The sequence below is a fragment of the Atractosteus spatula genome, unplaced genomic scaffold (genome assembly GCF_055471065.1).
Source record: "Atractosteus spatula isolate fAtrSpa1 unplaced genomic scaffold, fAtrSpa1.hap1 Scaffold_30, whole genome shotgun sequence".
Classification (NCBI taxonomy): Eukaryota; Metazoa; Chordata; class Actinopteri; order Semionotiformes; family Lepisosteidae; genus Atractosteus; species Atractosteus spatula.
In genome coordinates, this window is record NW_028296858.1 from 11,727 (window position 1) to 35,900 (window position 24,174).

Sequence of the window (24,174 nt, forward strand, 5' to 3'; positions counted from 1 at the left end):
GATGGAAAAGGTAGTGGAACAGACTTAGAGATGTGCAGATGCTCACTGATCACAATCCACCATTCATGAAGAATGCCTGCAGTTTCCTACTTTCGCGTTTCCTCTACTACAGAGTAAATTAATGGGAATGAAGAAATAAGGAAGGAAAAATAATCGCATTGAAGCTTCAAGAGACTGGGAAAAAATTAATATATTATTTTTGTATCCAGTCACACGTGCGACGGTGGTTAATTCCCAGACGGGGGAGTGCTTTTTTTCTACCTCCTTACTCGACTGTCTTTCAATTCTGTTTTATTTGAAAGCTTTTTACATCTTTTATGTGCTCTTGATTAAACTATGCATAGAAAAACAGCACTACTGATGATTTTCATGGACCGATGCACACTTGTTCTGTACAACTCGAGTGATAAAGCCCTGTCTGCAAATGTTGTAACGCCCCAACCACAGGAATGGTAACAGGAAGGATCGTGTTCTTATTTGATAAGTCCTTTTGAGATGTCTTGTCAATGCACACAGGCGTTAGAGCTGAATAATTTACTTTTAGTGGTGTTTTTAAACAAAGATGGAACATGTTATTTCTATACCAGGAAGAAAGGAGCAGACTTTTACTTTAAGAGGCAAAAACGACACCTTATCAAAGCTAATATTAATTAAAATGACATCACAACAAAAGAGTGGAGCCTTGAGTGAATTAAAATTAGTTTTCATTGGACGTCTGTGTCTCCTTAACTTTGTAGGTGAGAGAGAGGATTGTGATTATTTGCAGGTGCTTCTCGGAAGTGCGTTGGTGCTACAGGTGCCTTCCAAATAATTAAATCGGGTTTGAATCCCAGCCAGTACAAACCCAAATCTTTTCAAGATAATCTGTGGTCCGTTAACACATCTTTTGAAACACTACAACAGGTAACACCCCGTGTGAAACATCATGAGCATCTGTTAAACCTCTCTACCTGCCCGTTCCTCAAAGAGACATGACGAGGGTCTGAAGGGACATTTTGAGCCGTAGAAACATTTTATCATTCCGTACTTTCCTGTGCAGTCAGGTCAGTTCCACTTCAACTGCGCCCGACAATGGAGGTCGTTTTGAAAACAACGAGAGTAAAGAGACACCGCACGTCTGCAGAACATCACGTCCGAGTTTAAGGACAGCAACATCAGAGATTGGAAGCTAGGGAGTTTCAGGTCTGTGGTTGTATTATAGGTTCTAGAAAGTCTGAATACCTTTGCAAGAAGTATTTCAGAATCCCAGTCAAATCCAGTACGAATGCCGCATAGATCTGCATTGTACAATTAGTATACTGTTTGTCCGTTGAATCAAACACGCCTTATAAAGCATTTCTAAAACAGGAGAGGTCGTTAGGGAATGCGTCTTCCTGTAAAAATAAAATGACTTCAAGGGCACTATAAGCAGAGGTGTGAAAGCCTGCTCTACAGAAGAACTAAAGCCAGAGATGCCAAAGAGGTCGAGATTTCACCACGTGAGAGAAAGCATCTCAGAAAACGAAGTTGCGGTCGTTTCCACGCGTTATAAAACCACTAGGTCAAACAACAAGAGCTAAAGAGCCGCTGTTGAGAGTAACGCGGCCGAGCGTTCTAAGGAGCTGACTTAAACCTCCAGTCTCTTCAGGAGCATCTGTTGGAGTCGCACTGCTACAGCGTATCTCCTTGTTAAGTATCCCTTTTATTGTTGTTGCTGCCTCCAGGCGATGTACACCACATTCAGAAAAAAATAATTTGAACAACATTATTCCCCCCTTTACTCAAAGGGACGGTGGCCAAGTGGTAACGCGTCTGTCTCGTAAACCGAAGATCGTGGGTTCAAACCCCGCCTGTGCCTGTTTCTTTTGTCACTGCTTTCCTTTAGTTTCAAAGTCTTCAAAAAAATCGCAATGTAGGAGTCTCAATAGTAAGAGAGCATAACTGTCGCCAGTGATTAGTATTCTTGCATATCCTGCCTTGTTTTTTAGTCGACAAAGCTTGTCTCTCTTCACACCCATCTTCCGAATGATCGCCTCAGCATTGGGAAGGAACGTGCGCTTGGTACAGCCCCCCACTCCATGGTCTGATCACAAACAGATCGGGTGAGCTGTCAGTCCAGGTTGGAAGTAACGTTCGAAAGCACTAAAAATCTGAGTTAGGAACGAGAAGACCGTGTTTTTTTAAACGAGTAAACGATAAAATAATATACTGCCTGCAAGACTATGTCAAGTTCAAGTTCAAGTTTATTGTCATTATACTCATACGCAGGTATATGGTATAACGAAATGCTATTTAGCTAGCTCTCGGACATAAGTAGTACAAAGAAAAAAACACAACAACAATACAATTGTATAACAAAAGAAAGACAGAGACAACAGCCGATGTGCAAAAAACAACAACAGGCAGTGTGCAAAACAACAAAAAGGTAACAGGTTATGTGCAAAAACATGCATCAAAAGAATGAAATAAAGGGATAGAAATTATGGGGAGTGAACTTTTGACATGTATGGTAGAGGTAGATTTTCAATGTGTGTTTGGGTTTTTGGTAAGAAAAAAGGCACTGTGAGATTCAGATCATAGGTGAGAGGTGAGGTCACAGTGAGAGAGGCTGGGAGTTTAATAGTTTGATAGTGCGGGGGTAAAAACTGTTTCTGAGTCTGGTAGTCCGGACCCGAATGCTACGGTACCGTTTTCCATGTCATGCTAAACGCCACAAATTGTGTTCAACCAGTCGTATCAATCGTCCTAAAGTTACGGAAAATCGGATGCAACTACTGCAATCAGCACACATTTCTTCAGGATAATCGAGCGGTTTAAAACAGCAAATTCACATATTCGTGTCTTTTAAGCTTTGTGTTTCGCTCTCCAAATAGAGGCACGGGTTCAAATCGCACTCCCGACAGTCAGGCGTTTTACCCTGTCTTTTTTACCTGCCTTTACACTGTTTCAGTCTTGTTGTGCTCGCTGACAATCACAGTACGAGGAAAACGGAGAAACTAGCAAAAACATAACGGACAGAAAAAAGCTTCGTAAACACGTGAATGTGATTAGCAGCAGTAAGGTATGCATTCAAATGTTTAAGGCTGATTTATAAAAGCAGCAGAAGAAAGGTGCAGCCTTTGTGAGAATTCGCGGGTTTTTATGCTGCTTGGACTTCTTTCAAGCCTATGAAGTGACCCCCGTTTTATTTTCATTTTCAAACTTCAGAACCGAATAACAAAAAGGTTTCATGTGTGACAGCATTCCGTTGCAAATACCGTTTCCACGATGTATTCAGCGACGGGAATGAAATATTTTAGTGCTGGCTCAAATGCGAGGAATTTCCGAAAAGCCTGGAAAAGCAACGCTTGCAGTAAATGACAAATTTAAAGCGTATAGTCAGTATGAACAGAACAACGTAATGCTCTGTAAAAACGATCTGAAGCCGCAATTACTCTTTTATCTCGGGCAGTTCATTCCGATACGATGTTTCCGCAGAATAAATGAAATGCCGAACTCCAAACATGTTGTTGCCATTATTGTTACTCCTGCTGCTGTAGTTTTAAGCTTTAATCAGTGGGTATGTAATGTTGTAAAGGGGCTGGACTACTTTGTTCAGTCCAAATTCCATTATGTGAATTTATGCTTTTTTAATATAAGCATTAACAATACAATGCGTGCTCAAAAACCATTACTTATTAGCTTAAGAAGCGGCAGTGTTTTGACAAAGTGTGGTATTCGAACAGTAAATGCTGAAGTGTTTAATACTTGCTTGTGAGCAGATCTCCCTCTGTTTAGACAAACTCTTGTTTGGCCGATGATTTCAGATCAAAATCTGAATCAAGTGGAAAGAAAGTTGAATTACGCAAAGGTCATATAAGGCACTGGGTATCACTGTTACGCCATCAGGTCCTGCTAGGAGGATTGGGGGGATCAAATTGACACAGAGGGACCCAATGTGGGGGCTGAACCCACAGTTCTGAGATTAAGAGATTCATGCTGTATTGACTACACCTATATAACTCTTGTGCTACAGCAGTAATGTTTCTGGGTGTGGATGGACATGACATAATAGGCTGACAGCAGGAACACGTGGCCCACAGGCAGTGACAGTATCGCTATCACATTTGGCTGTAGTATATTGTGTTGAGAGCAGCAATAACTTTCCTGCAGAGATGGGAGTGCCTTTAATACAGCTCTTTCAATCGGACAGAGTAACAGGAACCGACCTAAAGTTTCTGCTGTGGATCCATCTCCACGTGGGGGAAAGAGACAGTAAAATAGCGATGAAGAAACAGAAAGAATTGTGCTCTTTGCAAAGTAGGAAAGAGGTGGTCAGACACATAAAACAGCTTGGTGATAATTTGCAGCAACAGTTTTAGGTTATTTAGTACAAGGATTTCTCTTCATGTTCCTTAAGATGTGTAATTTGTATGTTGGTTGTATGAGAACAGTTTCAAGAAGACTCTCTTTAAGGCGATTACAAGTTTCTCGAACAAATCTGTGTCATATTTTTAAAATAATTTAGCTAATGAGCAACGAGAGTATAAATGAATTCTCCCACCCTCCATTCAAAGATAAAACTCCATGTGCGAGTCTAAGTTTCCTTGGAGCTAATGATGTTCGTCATTATTGGACATTCCCAGTGATATTGACTAAGGAGCTCAATTTTTACATGTTGTAGTTCAACATGTACAAAATATTCGTATCCCCTGCAAATATCGGCAAGGTCAGTGATATTCTCAACAATGTGTGCCATTGCAATTCATGCAATTCGCGCCATACTTTTTCCCAATGTATTCTGACATGCCAAGATCAGAGGGTCATATTTAAAAAACTGGTGCATTAAAATTTTTTGTACTTCAGGATTTTGATAGTCTGTTACATTGTCTTTCACACGTCGGTGTCAGAACTGTGAGACATTTTCATAATTGGGGGGGAAGGCCGTAGCAATAAGCAGAAAGTGCAATCACCTTTTCCCAGTGTAAGTCCGTGTTATGGTGAGTTTTCAAAATTGGTTTGCGATTTTCTGAAATATATTCCATACAAAAATATAATTTGGACAGTCGCTATTTATTTGGATATCCCCTTTCACTGAGGATGTCTACAGTATTCCAGCCGGATTAGTACTGATCGAAGAGAACCATCTACAGGCGAAAGGCGACATAACATCACAGCAGCAGCATTTAAGGTGGAACGAAAAACGCGAAGAAGAAGCTGGCGAATAAGAAGCCAACTTCAGCCTCGTAGCAGACCCTGGGAGGCACGCTCAAAATAATCATCTTTCCCAGTACTTCAGAGTCATATTTAGAGCGCTTTACTGCAATTTTATGTGATCGATGGAAGATGTGAAGCCATCGAGCCTGTACTGCGATTCACATTGAAATTGAAGCCATTTCTCATGCTTTCTCTCATTGTCGGGGCTGCAATTGCGTGTAAAGGAGGCGAGTTGAAAATGAAACGTGCAATCACCTTACAGAGGGTCTTCACGACGGGGTGCGTCAGCTAGTTCTCCATTATTGTCAATTTACTGGACTTCTGAAGAAACCTATCGACATCGAAAATACAAACTGCACAGCTTAAGGCACATGAAGAGATCCGTGTGCTGATTGACTCAAAAATGTCCCTACAAATAATCCGCCGGGTTGATTTACTTGTCCGACCACCTCCCTCCGTCCCTCTTTGCTGTTAGCACAATTCTTTCAGTTTCTTTTCTTGTATTTTCCTTGCTATTTTACTGTTGCTTTTCCCCATGAGGAGATGGATCCACAACCGAAACCGTTTTCACCCTTTGTTTCTGCAGCGTCAGTCTGTATGAGGCGCACAACTCGCACAGCTCCAGTGGCGCAATCGGTCAGCGCGCGGTACTTATACAGCAGTGCACAGCGGAGTCATGTCGAGGTTGTGAGTTCAAGCCTCACCTGGCGCAGTGTCTTTAGCTACTGAAAGCAACTGTCGAGTTTAGATACTCTTAGGTATTTGATGGAGATAAATTAACATCAAACGAACAAGTAAAGGTAAAGGTTTATTTCGAGTCACAATCAAAGAAGGCTCCACAGCTGAAACATTGTGTTTCCTTCTCTTTTCAGCATGGAATGTGTACCTCCAGTTGACCTGCACACAAATATATGAGAGAGGTCTACTGAGGTGAGTGGAGCACTGAAGACTTAATAAAGCTCTTGCATTAGATTCTGTTTTTGTTGTTCCCCAGATTTGTTTTTAAATGTTCTTTTTCTTTTGAAGTTGTTGCGTTTGGTTGTTTTTTTATAGTTGTTAGACAACTACAGGGATTTACCTAGGTTCCCGGAAGACTTCTCATTTTGTGTTTGTTGTGTTTTTGGGTTACAACTATTTTTTTTCTGTTAATAGGACCCCACGCATTACTGTGGGACTAGTTAACTTTAGTTCTTACATTGTACCTGAAATGACCTCAATAACTACTAGTCTGTTTCCCTTTTTTTTAAAAAAAAGGCAAAACTGATGTTTGTTTCTCCTTGTTGCTGATTGGTAGCTACAACGGGTCAGTTGCAACAAACTTGGCCTCTGAAATTTGTCAGCAGCTCTGTACTGAACCTGTTCTCAATTGCAACAAACCTAAAATAACAGCAGCTGCCCATTAGATGTTACTGAAGTAGCAGACTAAGCGGAACAATAGATTACATTGGAACTGTCCTGAATGTAGTGGAAATAATATCGTCATTAAGTAATGAACTGATGCACCACTTGTTTGAAAATTATTTTTATATTTAACTAAAATTGCTTTCCAGACACTACAATTATTCACAAGGAATTTTATCAATACATATTTTATTAATAAAAGCGTGATATCTAAATAATAAAGTTTAATGTTATCTTTAACATTAGTACTTTAGTAGCTGTATTATGCTTTTGTGAATTTCCAGGTATCCCGGTGGAGAGAACTGAAATTAAGGAAATACATATTTAAAGGGGTGTAAGTCTTAAATGAGTTCTGTTACATCTGGGTGTTAATTGAATAGATTTGTTGTATTATTTAATTTGATTTGACTCTACACTTCTGTTTCTCATGAGATAATATTGGGGATTTGCAGATACAGATAATAAGTTGTACTATACAGGCAAATGTATGGTTACCTTAATGAAGAAACTGTTATCATTACCCTTTTCAACATTATTATTTAAGACAGTCTTTCAGAACAGTATTCTCGTATTAGTGGCTATAGTCTAATGATAACGGTGGTGAAACAGGCAAAATGTGTGGAAAGATTTGGAGATGGAACAGGAGACTCATACAGTCGATAGAAAGGTTGGGTAGGATTGCACACACCACCATGCCAGTGCTTAGTATAGTGGTTTAAAAACATAATAAGTGATTTAACAACATCAACTGCACTACTGAGAGCTCAGCTCCACTACTACTAATACATCGCCCCTTTTTGTCAATTAGATAGATGTGTTTTCTACATGTATTTAATTAGTGCTTCTTTCGTTTTAACTGATTTAAAATAGAATCTCTATAAAACAGATAAATGCGTATGTGTCGCACTGAAATTCACACACGAGTAAGGAAAGATATCGCGTTTAGGAAGAAATCCAGGGTGATGACCCCGCTGAATGGAAACAGCCTCATACATGAGTGGCATGTGCTCTACCACTGAACTGAACTCCCGACAACTACCTTTATCTGCAGCACTTTTAGGAAGAGTGAGGAGTCTACAAGCCCAGAAAACGTGAGGAGAATTCAGAACAGGAGGCTCTTCACCTTTCACTCAGCTTTCGTTGGACGTCTAAGTGAATGACAAATTTTCACTTTTTGATTAAAGAAAATAAAAAACACCTTTCTTCCAGCCAGATTCAAACCAGAGACCGAAGGATTCCTCACTGTTCCCACTATATTCCTCCGCTCTAACAACTGAGTTATCAAAAACACAGGAATCCCACCTTTTGTCATACAAAAAGCACAATGGAGTGCAGTGTTCCTATTTATTTAAATCCCAGTTCAAAATCAAATCTCATTCCCATAGTCCTGATTAGTTTAAATTTAAGCAATTAACCAGGCTTCTACTGTATAAACTTCTAGAGATATTACAAATTGTTTGAAGGGACATCATTTCAGATGGAAATTGACTATTTTTCTAGTGGGATCACATTAAACCTTTCTTTTGGATTGAGAACAGGATCATTGTGAGATTCAAAACACATCTGCCTTTGCTTCTTTCAAGGATGAATGGATTATTGAGATGCAAACATTGGTTCAAATCAAAACAAAATTGTGCTATATAGTACTTCTGTTTTTATTTTCAGCTACCAAAATTTAGCCTTAGTTGTAAAATTCCATATTAATATTCAATATTAAGTAGATTCAAACATGCACAGTAGAGAAACAGAATTAATTAATTAAATGTTTCACTAACATTTAAGTGCAACCTATTGATCGTCTTTGGCCAGTGAATTGCATAAGGCACCACACAACTTTTACTGGAAGAAAAACTGTGTGTTCTGAGTGGCTGCATCTGTATATAATGTTATTCAGATAAGTTTAGGTGGAGGTCAAATTCTAACCTCATACTTCTGCTTCCCTGCTAATAACAGCTCTCTGGCTACAGAGGGTGCTGCGCACCTCTTTTCTATCCCCTCCCTCCACCGCAACACCACTGCTGCAGGATTTTCTCCCTGGAGAGGGGATGTGAAGACACTGATCTCTTACCAGCACTATGCTTTCTTCAGCCAGGGAAGTTAAACCCAAAGCACTGAGCACTCAATACCTTGATATTCATCATCTGGCTACAGTATTAATATACTTCTTTACCAAGCTGCTGGATCTGTGAAGTTCTATCATCATGGAAACATTATTTGTATCAGGAAGTATGATGTGGAAACACAATGTACGTCCTTTCAAAAGCTCACAGCTGTACTACTCTAAAACATCATTCTAAATTGCTAGAGAGGAAAACAATCTTAGATTGATACATTGTTGTGCAAGATTCTACTGTCATTTTCACTATTTTATTACTGAACAGGAAAATGACTTTTACCAGATCAATGAAAAGTAAAGCTTTATTTAAAAGGTTAATTCAAAGTGATACAGTACATTCAATGGGTAGTAAATAAATCAGATTAACAACATATTAAACATTTCCTCTGCAAATATAAAAAGCTAAATTAAACTAAAAGGAGAACCAGAAAAGCCACTGAGGAGGAATGAAACTTTCATTCTGTGTATTCAGATGCCTGCTCAACAATCATCTTATCAACACTAGTCTTATTGTCTTATCCGAGTAATTAAGATTTAAAAAAAAAATCATTCAGCACAAAAAACAACAACATATACAGTAGTAGTTCAGGTGGGTAGCTGCGTCAGCATGCGTAGGCTGCAAAGGAACAAGTAATAGGTTTATTCCATGCTGAAAAAAAGAAGAAAGAGAACACAACGTTTCGGCCGTGGAGCCTTCTTCAGGTGTGAGAGAGACAGGGCAGTAGGCAAAGGTAAAGTAGCGGGAGAACAAAGTTTGGGAGGGAGGAGGAGTGAGAGGCGGGAGCAGGGGACAGAAAGAGAGGCCAATCAAGAGGTGTGAAGTCAGAATGGGTGCAGAGAGGTGTGAAATGAAACTTCCAATGAATGGAGAAAATTTAAAAGAACAGTAGTCTGTCGTTAAGGGAAGGGAGAAGGTGTGATCCTAGCTGCAGAATAATTTTAGTTTCGGTGGTCTTTCTGATGTATGAGTTCGGAAAACCGTCTTTGAGAACACAGACGGAGAGATTAGAGTGGTCGTGGCCGTCAGAGGTGAAATGAGAAACAATGGGCTTGGAGAGATCTTTAATCTTTACAGCCCTGACGTGTTCTCTGAAACGGTCTCCGAGTCTCCTTCCTGTTTCTCCAATGTAGATGGCTGGGCATTTACTGCAAGAGATACAGTAAATAAGGTTGCTGGAGGTACAAGATGCTGTCTGGGTGATCCGGAATTGTCCTGAGGGGCCTTGAATGAGTGTGGTGGTGGCTGTGTATTTGCAGGTGATACAGCGAGCTCTGTTGCAAGGGAAAGTGCCTGGTGTGGATGGTTGTTGAGGGCGGTCAAGGGAGCTGTGAACAAGGAGGTTACGCAGATTAGGTGGTCGGCGATATGAGATGATAGGGCGATCAGAAAAGAGGGCCCCAATGGAGGGATCATCCTGTAGGATGGAAAAGTTGTGGTTAATGGTCCTGGGGATAGGAAGTGTGTTAGGGTGGTAAGGAAGCACCAAAGGAATGCGATTGTTACGGCGGGAGCTCCTGATCGGGTTGATGGTCCGGGGGGTGTTTTTGGCTCGGGCAAGGGCCCTGTCAATCACACTGCTGGGGTATCCTCTGTTGATGAAAAATGAGTACATTTTGAGGGCTTGGTTCTCGAAGTCGATGTCGTCGCTGCATAATCGACGACGACGATTCACAGTTTCACAGTTCCTTCGGCTACAACAAATATGCAGCGACGACATCGACTTCGAGAACCAAGCCCTCGAAATGTACTCATTTTTCATCAACAGAGGATACCCCAGCAGTGTGATTGACAGGGTCCTTGCCCAAGCCAAAAACACCCCCCGGACCATCAACCCGATCAGGAGCTCCCGCCGTAACAATCACATTCCTTTGGTGCTTCCTTACCACCCTAACACACTTCCTATCCCCAGGACCATTAACCACAACTTTTCCATCCTACAGGATGATCCCTCCATTGGGGCCCTCTTTTCTGATCGCCCTATCATCTCATATCGCCGACCACCTAATCTGCGTAACCTCCTTGTTCACAGCTCCCTTGACCGCCCTCAACAACCATCCACACCAGGCACTTTCCCTTGCAACAGAGCTCGCTGTATCACCTGCAAATACACAGCCACCACCACACTCATTCAAGGCCCCTCAGGACAATTCCGGATCACCCAGACAGCATCTTGTACCTCCAGCAACCTTATTTACTGTATCTCTTGCAGTAAATGCCCAGCCATCTACATTGGAGAAACAGGAAGGAGACTCGGAGACCGTTTCAGAGAACACGTCAGGGCTGTAAAGATTAAAGATCTCTCCAAGCCCATTGTTTCTCATTTCACCTCTGATGGCCACGACCACTCTAATCTCTCCGTCTGTGTTCTCAAAGACGGTTTTCCGAACTCATACATCAGAAAGACCACCGAAACTAAAATTATTCTGCAGCTAGGATCACACCTTCTCCCTTCCCTTAACGACAGACTACTGTTCTTTTAAATTTTCTCCATTCATTGGAAGTTTCATTTCACACCTCTCTGCACCCATTCTGACTTCACACCTCTTGATTGGCCTCTCTTTCTGTCCCCTACTCCCGCCTCTCACTCCTCCTCCCTCCCAACCTTTGTTCTCCCGCTACTTTACCTTTGCCTACTGCCCTGTCTCTCTCACACCTGAAGAAGGCTCCACGGCCGAAACGTTGTGTTCTCTTTCTTCTTTTTTTCAGCATGGAATAAACCTATTACTTGTTCCTTTGCAACATATACAGTAGGTTACATTCAGTCTTTGAAAAGCTCATTAGAAAAGAAGGGTCATCAGTTCAGATTAAAAAGTCTAGAATTTGAGCCTCGCTGCTGTGTCCTGGGTTGAATGGTGGTAAGAGTTATTTTCTTCATTTTTCTGTGTGTGAGATGCTTTTATGCATCTAAATATACAGATGCAATTATATTGTATGCAGATTATTTTCCATATGTAGCACGCTGTAAGTGGCAGTGACATGAAATCAGGCCAGATTAACTGATCATTAATTAATGTTGTATCTACTTGTTCTGATAATGACACACATCTGTAATCAGTAGACAATGGGAAACAACAATCACAATTCAGTTCTTATCTCAGAATTGCAGGACATATAGACCTTCTGTTGTAGTGCAGTGTCTCTCAATGTAAAGGTATAAAAGTGCAGGTCAGTCTTACAGCCTGAGAGACACAGCAGGAGACACAGTAACAAGGTCTCACTAGGACAGTGACTGTGTGGGTACTGTACAGGTTTTCAGCTGTACAGTTACTGGATAATCTGAAATCAAACGCCTCATAACCTACAGAACTACATACATTAAGGGAAATATAACAGTATTTTAACAGGGATGACTCAGAAACACAAGGCATATCATAATGGTATTACTCAGTTAAAAACTCTAATCTGACTTCAGGATGAATCCTCTACAAAGCTGCACAGTGCTCTGACATAATCATACTAAGATCCTTTTTCAGAGGGTAGTGTGGTCAGGAGACTCCGACATCATCATAGTCACATCCATCTTCAATGGGCTGTGTGGCCAGGAGACTCTGCACTTCAGGAGAAATGGCAGAGACACCTGCCAGAGACACACAGTCAGCAGAAGAGGTGAACAGGGTACAGAAAACAGAGTATTTCATACAGAAACAGACCCTCAAGATCTCATTACTCAAAGAAACAAGGTTGTGGAAAAGATATAAATTGTGTGAAGCATCTGTCAAGAGACAAAATACATGTGGCACAATCAACACTGAGAAACTTGCAATGGGCATTCTTGCCATTATGTGAAAATGTTAGTGAAAGAAGTCAATACTAGAATTTAATAATTATTAATTATTTACTGAAAGGATATATAGGAAATTATAGCTATGTTCGCCTTTTGTTTAGAGTGTACACATTTTGGAATACAAAAGTTTATTCCAAAAAATCACTAGTAACTAGCTTCTGATATCTGGGTACATTGCTTCAGACCTAGTAGCCCTTAATGTAAAAAGTCCCAGAAGTATGTCATGGCAAGAATAGAAAATTAAAAAATACAGAATATGTGCCCTCCAGATTTTTTCATATCCCCCATGAAACAGAAACAGAATCATCAAAAACAGATGTATGTCTTAGATCATGTGTCTCGCTTAAAAACATCTAAAAATGTTATAATGTAATTTCTATAGTACTGTACATAAAGTCCAGTAGAAATCATATTTATTTACATCCATGTAATATTTTGTAAATCCTCCCTTGTCAGGGATTACACTTACGGAACACCTCCTATAATAGACTGTTAGCATCTGGCACTTCTGAGGGGAGATTGGTGAATAACCTCATATGCACTCTTCAGAGAGCTCTCTGACTTTATCCATGATGACACATTTGTTGTGTTTAATCCCCTATTTCGGATGAGTATAAGTATTGTTACACATGCCTACCAGGGTTTTCAAATGCTCAGGTATTCCCTGCTGTATTTGTGTAATTGTTTAATTGTGAAAACATCCCAATAGGTACATTTAAATTTAGAAGAACAGCAAGTGAGATTAGGATAAAATCTTTCTTCCAAACTTCTGTTATAAACTCTATAGAAAACAGAATATATGAATAGGAAACACTAATAGAATAATAGATGTTTATTCAGAAATGTATTGTTTCTTAGCAGGGATTCCAGATGGGACTCCAGAGACTGAGTCAGACCCACTGTAAGAAACCCTCTTTCTCAATGTGCTGGGATTAAACCCTGAAGACCCCCTGGCAGCTGAACCACAGTTAAGGTCTGGTCCTGGGTCTAGTTGACTTTGGAATGGTTCCCTGTGAACTATCTGAAGACCTGCTGAACCTCCCACGCCCACTGTGAGCTCCCCATGGCTTCCACAGCCCTCACCTGAGATGGGATCATTCTCATTGTTCTCCACATCATCATATTCAGACTGCAGCTCATCACAGAGGAGTTTTCCTGGGAACAAGAAAACAGTATTTTAGTAATTACTTACAGTATGTGTTTCACCTAGTAAATTAATTTCAATAAACTGCCATTTTCTTCTTCTACTTCTTACTTCTTGTGAATGTGGTTAGATTCTATATTTTAATTCCTTTAATTACTCCTAACTACGTCAAACTATTTCATCCTCTAAAATGAAAAGTTTACTCTTCCGTAGATACAGCTATCTGTCTCACACTATATCTCAATAGGTTGTAGGAAACCAAGAAAAAAAGGTTTGTAAATAAACTGTCCATTATTCAGACTAAAAATATTTTAATATCATTACTTATATGCAAAAAAGTGTAACACATTTACTACAGTCTTGACACATATGAAGGCAAGTCGTCATCAATTGTATGTGTGGCTGTATAATTGTGTGTGTCTGTGGAATTGTGTCTAGGAAGATACAAATGAGGAGGATCTGGGGAAATATGTATCTTATGTTGACCACAGAGTGGCAACGTTTCAGTTTGATTTCATACAAATGAAAATATTTTAGATTATATTAAACACATATAAGATGGAATGGAATGAATTTGTTATTTTAGCTATAAAGAAATTGTTTGAAAGAATGCTAAAAAATTACATTGGTATTCTAAGAAAATAAATATTATGAATCTTTTTGCCATTAACAGTTTCACGGTGACTTTGCAGGTAACACGTCCATTTTGAAAATCATCTTTCGAACGTGATCAATATCTGAACCGGAAAAAAATAATAAAAAATGGCGAAAATCGAGAAAATCGGCTCTTTAGAAATTGGAAATATATTCGCGAGAGGAGTCCTTTTCTCAACGATTTACACTTTTTGCAGGAGTCACTTCTCCCAACGAACATCTGCAGGTTTCCGTAGTGTTCCTGCAAAGAGTGATCAATTTGAGACTGGCAAATGTCCCGATTTAATTGAACAAAGCTAGATACGCATTTTCTAATGCAGCCTTCATTACAAGACAGTTTATTTATCGAAAACGTGTTATGTGAAAAAGAGTAAAACAAAAAAATATGGATGACAATCTTTTAAAGCTGAAGATTTTACTTATGAGAAATTGTCATCTTATGTAGATGCTTTTCAACCGATGCTTTTAGAACTTTGCTGTCCTTCCTGCATCATTTTCAGTCTTATAAACTGTGTGGGGGTAGCAATCACTTGCTATTTCTCAAATGCTTCCATCATTTTTCTTTCACGCTAGGACGCGAGTGTGTGCATGTGTTTGGTTTTCATTTCACTGATTCTCATTGAAGATTTGGGAATTAACGACGAAAGAATCAGTAGCCTCGGAAAGCGGAAGCTTTGGTTCTCAACGATCCTGAAGACACGCCCATGTAGAGCAGCGTGTGATGATTTGTACTACAAAAGACCAAGTGCTCAAAGTGACGTCCGCGTTTACCGTTGAGACATTTCATCTCGGGCGCACTTTTAGAAAGCAAAGAAAGAGCAGTCGCGTTGAATCAGCAGAGTGGCGCAGCGGAAGCATACTGGGTACATAACCCAGATTGTCAAGGATTGTCAAATTCTCCAACAAATCTGTGATCTAGTTTTAAAATATTTTTGCGTAGTATAAATGAATTCTCCCGACAGCCAGTTAAAGCTACAATTCCTCACGTGAAAATGGTTTTCTTGGACATTGACTTAGGTACTTAATTTTTTACTTGTAGTTCCACACGAGTAAAACACACACATTTCCTGCAAAGTTCAAGAGGGTTAACGTGTTGCGAAGAAATCCCATTAATTGTTAACGGAGATTATGTTTACATCAGAACAATCTGAAGCGCATCCCTGAGTGGGCTTGAATCGCCAGCTCTTTGTTTAACAGCTGCACAGAGAGACACCCCCGTTGCTTTTCACCATTCACGTTTGTAGTTAAAGGAAATAAAATACTGGCATTTTCCTGCCAGCCCGCAGTATTTCTTCTGCACTGACGAAGAATAACCAAGAACTGTATTTAATCTTTCGCAGGCTGTAATTTTCAGAAAAAAAGAAGTGAATACTTGTATTAAGCTAAATCAAGCCGACGGAGATGAACTGCTGTTGTTTTTCTCCACTTTTCTTTAAAAGGAGAAAAAATCACTGGCATTTGTTGTTTTTTTTTTGCAATATTTCTTCTGTCCGGATAAGCAAGATTTGTATTTTATCTTTCAGAAGTTGTATGACTTTCTTGAAATTCAGAAACAACTTGTTCCAGAAAAGAAATGAACACTTGCTTCAAAGTTAATGAAGAAGTATATCTCTCTCGCTGCGTGTGCTCGTATCTGTCCATCTCTCTCTGGCAGTCTGTGCAGAGTATCTGAAGGGGATGTAACACCACTTGGCAAAGAAGAAAAATCCTCAGAGGCAGAATAACAAATCATTATTCTCTTCTCAGTCAGATTCACAGCTCAGACTCACACTCAGACAGAAGCAAAATTTGATTACCAATTTTCTGGAGTGGTGTCATCTTAACCATCTCCAGCTTAACACCAGCAAGACCAAAGAAATGATCTTCAACTTTCAAAGGAATAAGTCTCCGCTGAACCCTGTTTCCATCCAAGGTGAGGACATAGAGGGCGTACATTCCTACAAGTACTTAGGGGTACACCTGGATGATAAGCTGGAGTGGTCTGGTAACACTGACGCCCTGTACAAGAAAGGTCAGAGCCAACTCTCTTTTCTTAGGAGACTCAGGTCCTTTGGTGTGTGTGGAACACTGCTACACATTTTTTATGAATCAGTGGTGGCGGCAGCCATCTTCTACGCTGTTGTGTGCTGGGGCAGCAGCATCATGACAAAAGATGCAAATAGGCTCAATAAACTTATAAAGAAGGCTGGCACTGTGTTGGGAATGAGCCTTGACCCCCTGGAGGTGGTGGCTGAGAGGAGAATGCTGACCAAGCTCACAGCCATCATGAACAACACCTCTCATCCGCTTCATGGGACTGTTACTGGGCAGTGGAGCACTTTTAGCAACAGGCTGCTCCAGCTACGGTGTTCAAGGGAACGTTTCCGCAGGTCTTTCCTCCCGGCGGCGGTCAGGGTGTATAACGCTGCCCTAGGCTAGGACTGTTAGCCCTTCATTTGCTCCTCTATGGACAGCATGTTTACTCCATTGTACTTTTTGGACAATCAGTCTGTATAAACCTATGCACATTTTGCACATATTTTATTGTTTTTACAGTGACTATGATCAGCACATTTTGCACACACCTACTGTATGTACTTATTTATTTATTTTTATTTATTTTGTTGTCTTTTGTTTTATAACTATTCTGATGTCTGTTTTGCTTGTCTTGGGCTGGACTGCTGTAACACATCAATTTCCCTACGGGGTTTAATAAAGTATTGTCTATCTATCTAAGCTCAACTCCATACTGTTCTTTGTCCTGACAGTCCAGATCCAGAGGACATTCAGACAATCAGTGCTGCTACATGAATAATATCAGACAGAACAGCCTGAACTCAGGTCACATCTCCCCCTTTTCTCCTTCCTCCCAGCCTCTTAGAAACACAGTAGAGCTCCCAATTCTCCATTCTGTGAACTGGGCTCAGGGGTCACTGATCTGGCAGCTGTTGGCTCTGTTCCAGGTCAGAAGCAAGAAGCTTCTATTAACCCTTTCCAGGACCTCCAGCCCTTCTGTATTACTTTCTTTACTGTATGTCAGCCTCCAAACATGTTTCTAAGTGTTTTATAATGCAAGTGAGTGTGGAATGATCTTAGTATTTATTTTATAAACACCAGTATTGACACTCTGATCATCATATTGATTATTAGTAGCTGATGGTCCAATGGTTGTGACTACTATAGTGACCAGTTGACCAGTCTGTAGCTCTGAGCAGTGGGACTCAGATCACACAGAAGACCTGTCTGTGTGTGATCCACACCAGCCCTGGGATTCAGCTGCTCTCACAAGTGTCTCACAGACAGTCTTATGAATTTACAATTAGATGAAGTCTTGTAACAGTTATACAGTTAATTTAAATAATCAGACTACCTATGGAACTGAGAACTGGGTGGAAATAAAACCAGGATACACATTTTAACCTCTTGGATCAGGAATCTGATCCTCCTGGCTTCAATACTCTGAAGATTCGTGTAAAACCGTTAAAAGTGCTTATTTCAGGGACTCGTGCTCGTTCTCTACTCCTCCACACAGAACTCCACACTGAAGTATTTAAAAAGCAAGAAATACTATCACTATGCAATCTAATGCAATTGAGCTCCTACAAATGTAGCAGTCTGATGAAATGATATACAGAATTAGGTGACAATATCGGAAGATGAACACAAAATTGAAATGCACAAGATTCATTTTCAGCAGCAAAAATGCACTCGATTATATTTTACAAGAAAGAAACCTTACATTCACCCACTACATTAGCAGAGAACAGTAGGACAGATAGTTAGTGTCACTGGACACTGCATCACAGAGGCCGATCTCTTCTCCTTCATTATGCTTACTTACACACTCATGATGAACTGTCCTCCAGCGATAGTCAGCTGGCATCACTGTCTCAGACATGACGTTCATGTACATAATATACCTTAATTGTACCTGGCACTGCATTATAATAATTTGATCAAAACAACTGATGAACTAATAATAATCAAATTTTTCTTTCCTTCTTTTAGTGGAAAAAGACTTTGTCCAATAAAGATGCACCAGGCACGCGGACACAGAGAAATACATTGAAAATTCTTCAGTAACTGCAGGAGACACGTGCCTGTATGTTTCAAACGTTACTGACAATTGTTCTGCTTTCAATAATCACCAAACCACAAACAAATATTATAATCAGTTACTGCAAGAGAGAACAAAATGATTATTTTAACAATTATTATTATAATTTTAACTTAAGAATACTTCCTGTCTATTTACAGTATATTTTACATTAGTGTTTCCTTCCTTGAAAAAACAAATCTTGCTGGTAAGAATGGTAAGAGCTTTGCTTTGAAGCTGCAACAACCTTGGTTTGAATCAGTGTTACTGTAGGACAGGAGTAGACTGAAGAGTCCCCTTGTGCTGTTTGCTTATATATTGGATTATATAAATGCAGAAATCGAAGCCTATCTAATTTTCCTTTCTGCTAAAGACATTTATGTGTTTGGGAAGCATTTTCCTGTCCTTTATGTTCTTGCTAAGCAGTTTCTACATTTTCCTCCTATTGTGATTGTCAGTGAGTACAAGTAGACTGGAACAGTGCAAGACAGGGAAAAAAACCCTAGCTATTGGGAGTGATATTTGAACCCCCACCTCCACTTAGAGACCAGGGCACATAAGCAACATGGAAAGACAAGACTCAGCCATCCTGACGAGTACTAGAAAGCACTGTGCTGAATGCACCCATTGTGTCCAATTTTCTGAAGCTTTAGGACAACTGACACCCGGATGAACACGTGGCGTTTAGCATGACAGTCTTGAAGGCAGGCAATGATTTGTTCCAATAAATATTTTATTGTGTACTTGTTCAAAAAACACAGTCTGTGCGTCCCTAAGTCAGTTTTTCAGGGCATCGAATGATACTTCTAACCTATACTAACAGCTCACCTGATCTGTTTGTGATCACACCATGGAGTGGGGGCTGTACCAAACACACGTTCCTTTTTACACTGAGACGATCATTTATAAATTGGGTGTGAAGAGAGACAAACATTGTCAATTCAAAAGCAGTGCAGATTATGGTAGGACAACAGAAGGATTATGAAGTTATTTTCTTCTTATTATAGAGATTCGTACAGTGCAAGACATTTAAAGACTTAGATAAAGGAACGTCATGATAAGTGAAACGAGCACGGACAGGGTTTGAAACTCCGACTTTCTGTTTACGAGACAAAAGCCTTAACATTTGGCTACCTTGCCTGCAATGCCACCTCCTTCCAATCAAGGCTAACACGTTTTTAAAATAAAATGAAATAAATATTTCGGTACAAATTGCAATGAGAAGAGGAACAGAACAAATATGATTATTACTTTTCAAATTAATTCTATTGAAACTGATTCAATTACATGGGGGCAACAACAACAAAACTGTGATTCTTAACAAGGAGATATTTGGCAGCAGTGGGATTCCAACTCATGCCCTCAAAGGGGCTGGAGCTTTCATCCAGCTCCTTAGACCACTTGGCAAATTACTCTGTACAGTGGCATTTGTAGTCTGACCTTATGGTGTTACAGTATGTAGAAGCAACCCCACCTCCTTTTTCTGAGATGCTTCCTCTTACTTGGTGAAATATTTTCTTCTTTGGTCCTTTGAAAATAGTTCCTTTGTGAAGCAGGCTTCAGACGGTGCTTATAGTGCCCTTGAAGTGATTTTATTTTTACAGGAAGACGCATTCCTAAATGTATCTCTCCTGTTTTAAAAAAGTTTTTTATACAACGCACGAATAGTATTCTACAACGGCGTATTTTATACAACGCACAAATAGTATTCTAATTGCAGACTGCAGATCTGTGCAGCAATCTTACTCGATTTGACTGTAATTCTGAAATACCTTAGCAAACATATTCAGGTTTCCTTGAACCTTTAATAAAAAAGCTACATCGTTTCCAATCTCTGATGTCACTGTAAACTCGGACGTGATACTCCGCAGATGTGCAGTGTGCCTTTCCTCTTGTTGCATTCAAGAGTACTCACTGCATGACCTCCTCACTGCGTGCCCTGTACTCTACAGTGATTTCATTTAGATCAGTGGTTCTCAAACTTTTTGGACCAAATACCACCCCTAATCCAACCAAAGCATCCAAGTACCACCTACAAGTCATCATCTCATAGGAACCCCAGAAATTCTCAATGACCAACATGAGCGTGTGTGTGCGCACACAATCACACACACACACATATAATAAATATTATAATAATAAACTTTATTTGATATAGCGCCTTTAAAGGTGGCTTCTCAAAGTGTTTTACAGGAAAAAAAAACATTAACAACAACTAATAAAAAAGCACCATTTCAGTGAGAGGGGTGAGCCTGTTTAGTTGAGCAAAGCAGAGGTGAATTAATTTTTCGAGCCTTGATACAATTTTTCGAGTCTAACAGATATTAAATCGTCAGGCATTTTCTTGACGGCAAAGGTCTCGCGGTGGATGTTGTAATGCGTACATTATTTTCTGGAGCAACCTCTCTAATTCGTGCAACTACACCGTTATGTCGGCTTGTCATTGCTCTAGCACCGTCTGTACAAACTCAGACGCATTTTATCCAGTCGAGGCCATTCTGTTCGATAAATTTATTCAGAAGCTGAAATATGTGCTCTCCTGTAGTTCCTGTTGGTAGCGGTTTACAGAACAGAAAGTCTTCATGGGACGTACCCTCAAACTCGTATCTAACGTAAACGAGCAAATTGACCAAATCGACTACAGACTCATCTAATTGCAGTGAAAAAAATCTGCTCATCTTAACGCGCTCTATCAGTGTACGTTTGATATAATCCTTCATTTCAATAATTCTATGAATGACTGTGTCTTTCACGGGGAGGGGGGCAGCAGGTCGAGCTGTTTAGCAGCTTTTTCTCCACACTTAATACGTGTCAGCTCTTTTGCCAACGGTAAATAAGGTTCTTCAAAATAGTGTAGCTTACCTGCTTTAGCAATCTGCAAGCTTGCATTTTTCCGCGTTTCCGTTTTTATTTCCGTATTTATTTAAAGTTTTTATTTCATGCGCATGGGAGCAAAACACAGAGACGCTCGGTGTATTTTTCTCAAATTAGAACAGTTATTAAATATTTTTCTGGTATCACGCTTTCGTGTGCTCACAAGATTACCTGCGTTCGTAGCACGTATTTCTATGCATTCCTGTGTTTACAACGTTGGCATTGTTCCAAAATCACACACATTCTCCTTTCTCCCTATTTGCTGGAGATACAGTAGCTTTTTTTAAATACAATTGGTCACTTGCATCCGTAGCACGCATTCCTATAGAGTGGTATAGAATTACAGAGTATCTCTTGTGTCCACTGAAGTATTAGCACGCAATGTATCGTAGTACATAGGCTGCGTATTCGACACGTATTAAAATACAAAATATGAAAACCCGTCCCGATTTTTCAGCGCACACAACACAGTTCCAGGGTCATTTGGCGTACCACCAGGCGGCACGCCACGTACCACTGCCGGTACGCGTACCACAGTTTGAGAACCACTGATTTAGATTATCTACTTGGAGTAGAGTGACAAGATCACCTTGAACAATTTCGGTTTGTGAAAGGAAACACTAGAGAAAATACAAGTGATGAACATTTAAAATAACCACAGTACAGCTAGAAAAGTGAAAGATAAAAGACGATTTATAATGACATTCACAATAGATTTAAGAAAAGCACGACTTGAATCCTGGACCCTCAGATTAAAAGTCTGATGCTCTACCAACTGAGCTATCCGAGCTCTAGAAGAAAAGACACTCTCAGGGTCCTCACAAGTCACATGTCTCTTCTTGTGCCAAAGCGCAGTCATACCTGACCCATCTGGAATGACCACTGACAGACTTTATCCAGAAGCGACAGCACCATCATTCCCAGTAGAATGAGAGAGAAATACAGCATGACATGGAGAGTCAAGGGTCTCCCACAATCCATCTTTCCTCACATGACTGATTTTTTCACTAACATTTTGACCTTTTCACAGTCCGATTTTTTCACATTTAATAAGATCTTTTAAACAACAACATTTAAGAAAAAAAAATGGAACATTTCTTTGAACAATAATTAAAAAAAAATCTTTCCATGCCTTGGTTGTATAAGTGTGCACACCCTTTATAAAGGAAGTTGTAACTATGCTGAAATTTAACCAGTCACATTCCAGATCATGTACAAAGGTTATTTGCCTTTGCCAGACATCAATTGTATTGATTCTGATTAGTCCTAATTTATATCAGCTGATCTCATATAACCAACTGATCTGGGAGAACAAACGTTCAAACTGCACGGCGGAACTTGAAGAGAAATCCATTCACCAAAGAATGTTGTTACAAATTATCCGCCGAGCTGTTTTATGTATCCAGCCACCTCTTTCCTTCCTAGTTTGCAGTGAGCACAATTCTTTCAGTTTCTTCTCTTGTATTTTCCTTGCTATTTTACTGTCCCTTTCCCCCAAGTGGAGATGGATCTGCAACCGAAACCCAGTTTTCGCCCTGTGTTTCTGCAGCTCAAGTCTGTATGAGGAGAAGGAGTTACACAGCTCCAGTTGTGCAATCGGTCAGCGTGCGGTACTTCTACAGCAGAGTCATGCCGAGGGTTTGAGTTCGAACCTCACCTGAAGCAGTGTAGCCTGTGTCTTAAGCTACCGAAAGCAACTGACGAGCTTAGGTGCTTTTAGGTATTTGCTGGAGATTTGGTCTAAATAAACAAGTAAAGGTTTATTCCAAAGAAGGCTCCACAGCCAAAACATTATGTTTTCTTCTCATTTCAGCATGGAATAAACCTTTCCTCATTCCTTTGCAGCCCATGCATGCTGACACAGCTACTTACTTAAGTTACCATCAGCTGTGGACCTCCAACTGACCTGAGTGATATCTACTTAGATGAGAGGAGCACGATGGAGTACCGAAAACTTGAAAAAGCTCTCGCAGTTAGATTCTGTGTTTTTGTTGTTTCCCAGATATGTTTTTAATGTTCTTTTTCTTTATTTTTTGAAGTTGTTTCATTTGTTTGTTTGTTTTTATAGTTGTTAGTCCTCTACAGGGATTTACCTAGGTTCCCTGAAGACTTCTCGTTTTGTGGTTGTTGTGTTTTCGTGTTACAATTTTTTTTTTCTATTGATAGGACCCCCCGCATTACTGTGGGACTAGTTAACTTTAGTTCTTACATTCTACCTGAAATTGCCTCAATAACTACAACTCTTTTTTCTATATTTAACTACAGTTGCTTTCCAGACACCGCAACTATTCACGATGAATCTTATGAATACGTCTTTATGAATAATAGTATTATTTATTAATAATTAACTTTAATGTATATTTTTATTAGTAGCTGTATTACAGGTAATGCATGTACAGCCTTTAATATGCGATAGTGAATTTGCAGGTATCTTGGGGAGGGAAGAGAACTGAAATTTAGGAAATACATATTTAAAGGGGGTGCAAGTCACCTCTGTCACATCTGGGTGTTAACTGAATAGATTTGTGGCATTATTTATTGTGTTTTAACTCTATACTTGTGTTTCTCAGGAGACGGCAGAAATATTGGGGATTTGTGGCTACAGAAAATAGTTTGAACTTTACAGGCAAATGTAAGGTTATGTTTAAGAAAAAAAAAACTTATTTTCAACTTTTTCAACGTGATTATTTAAGACAGTTGTTCGGAACAGTATGTCTTCTCATATCTGTGGCTGTGGTCCTACAATAACGGTGATGAAACAGACGTTATGTGCGGAAAGAACTGGAGATGGAACAGGAGACTCACCCAGTCTATAGTAAGGTTGTGTAGGACCGCACACACTAGGAAGAGTGTTGAGTAGCGGGTGTAAAACCTTCACGAGCCAGACAGGAATCGAACCTGCAATCTTCTGATCCGAAGTCAGACGCGTTATCCATTGCGCCACTGGCCC

General features: G+C 39.9%; 2 non-coding genes across 2 annotated transcripts; one reads left to right on the forward strand and one right to left on the reverse strand.

Moving 5' to 3' along the window:
* Positions 1-5,793: 5,793 nt before the first annotated feature.
* Positions 5,794-5,887, forward strand: trnai-uau (transfer RNA isoleucine (anticodon UAU)). The gene is made up of 2 exons: positions 5,794-5,831; positions 5,852-5,887. It is a non-coding gene; the product is annotated as a tRNA-Ile (tRNA).
* An 18,214-nt stretch (positions 5,888-24,101) lies between these two features.
* trnar-ucg (transfer RNA arginine (anticodon UCG)) lies at positions 24,102-24,174 on the reverse strand. The gene has a single exon. It is a non-coding gene; the product is annotated as a tRNA-Arg (tRNA).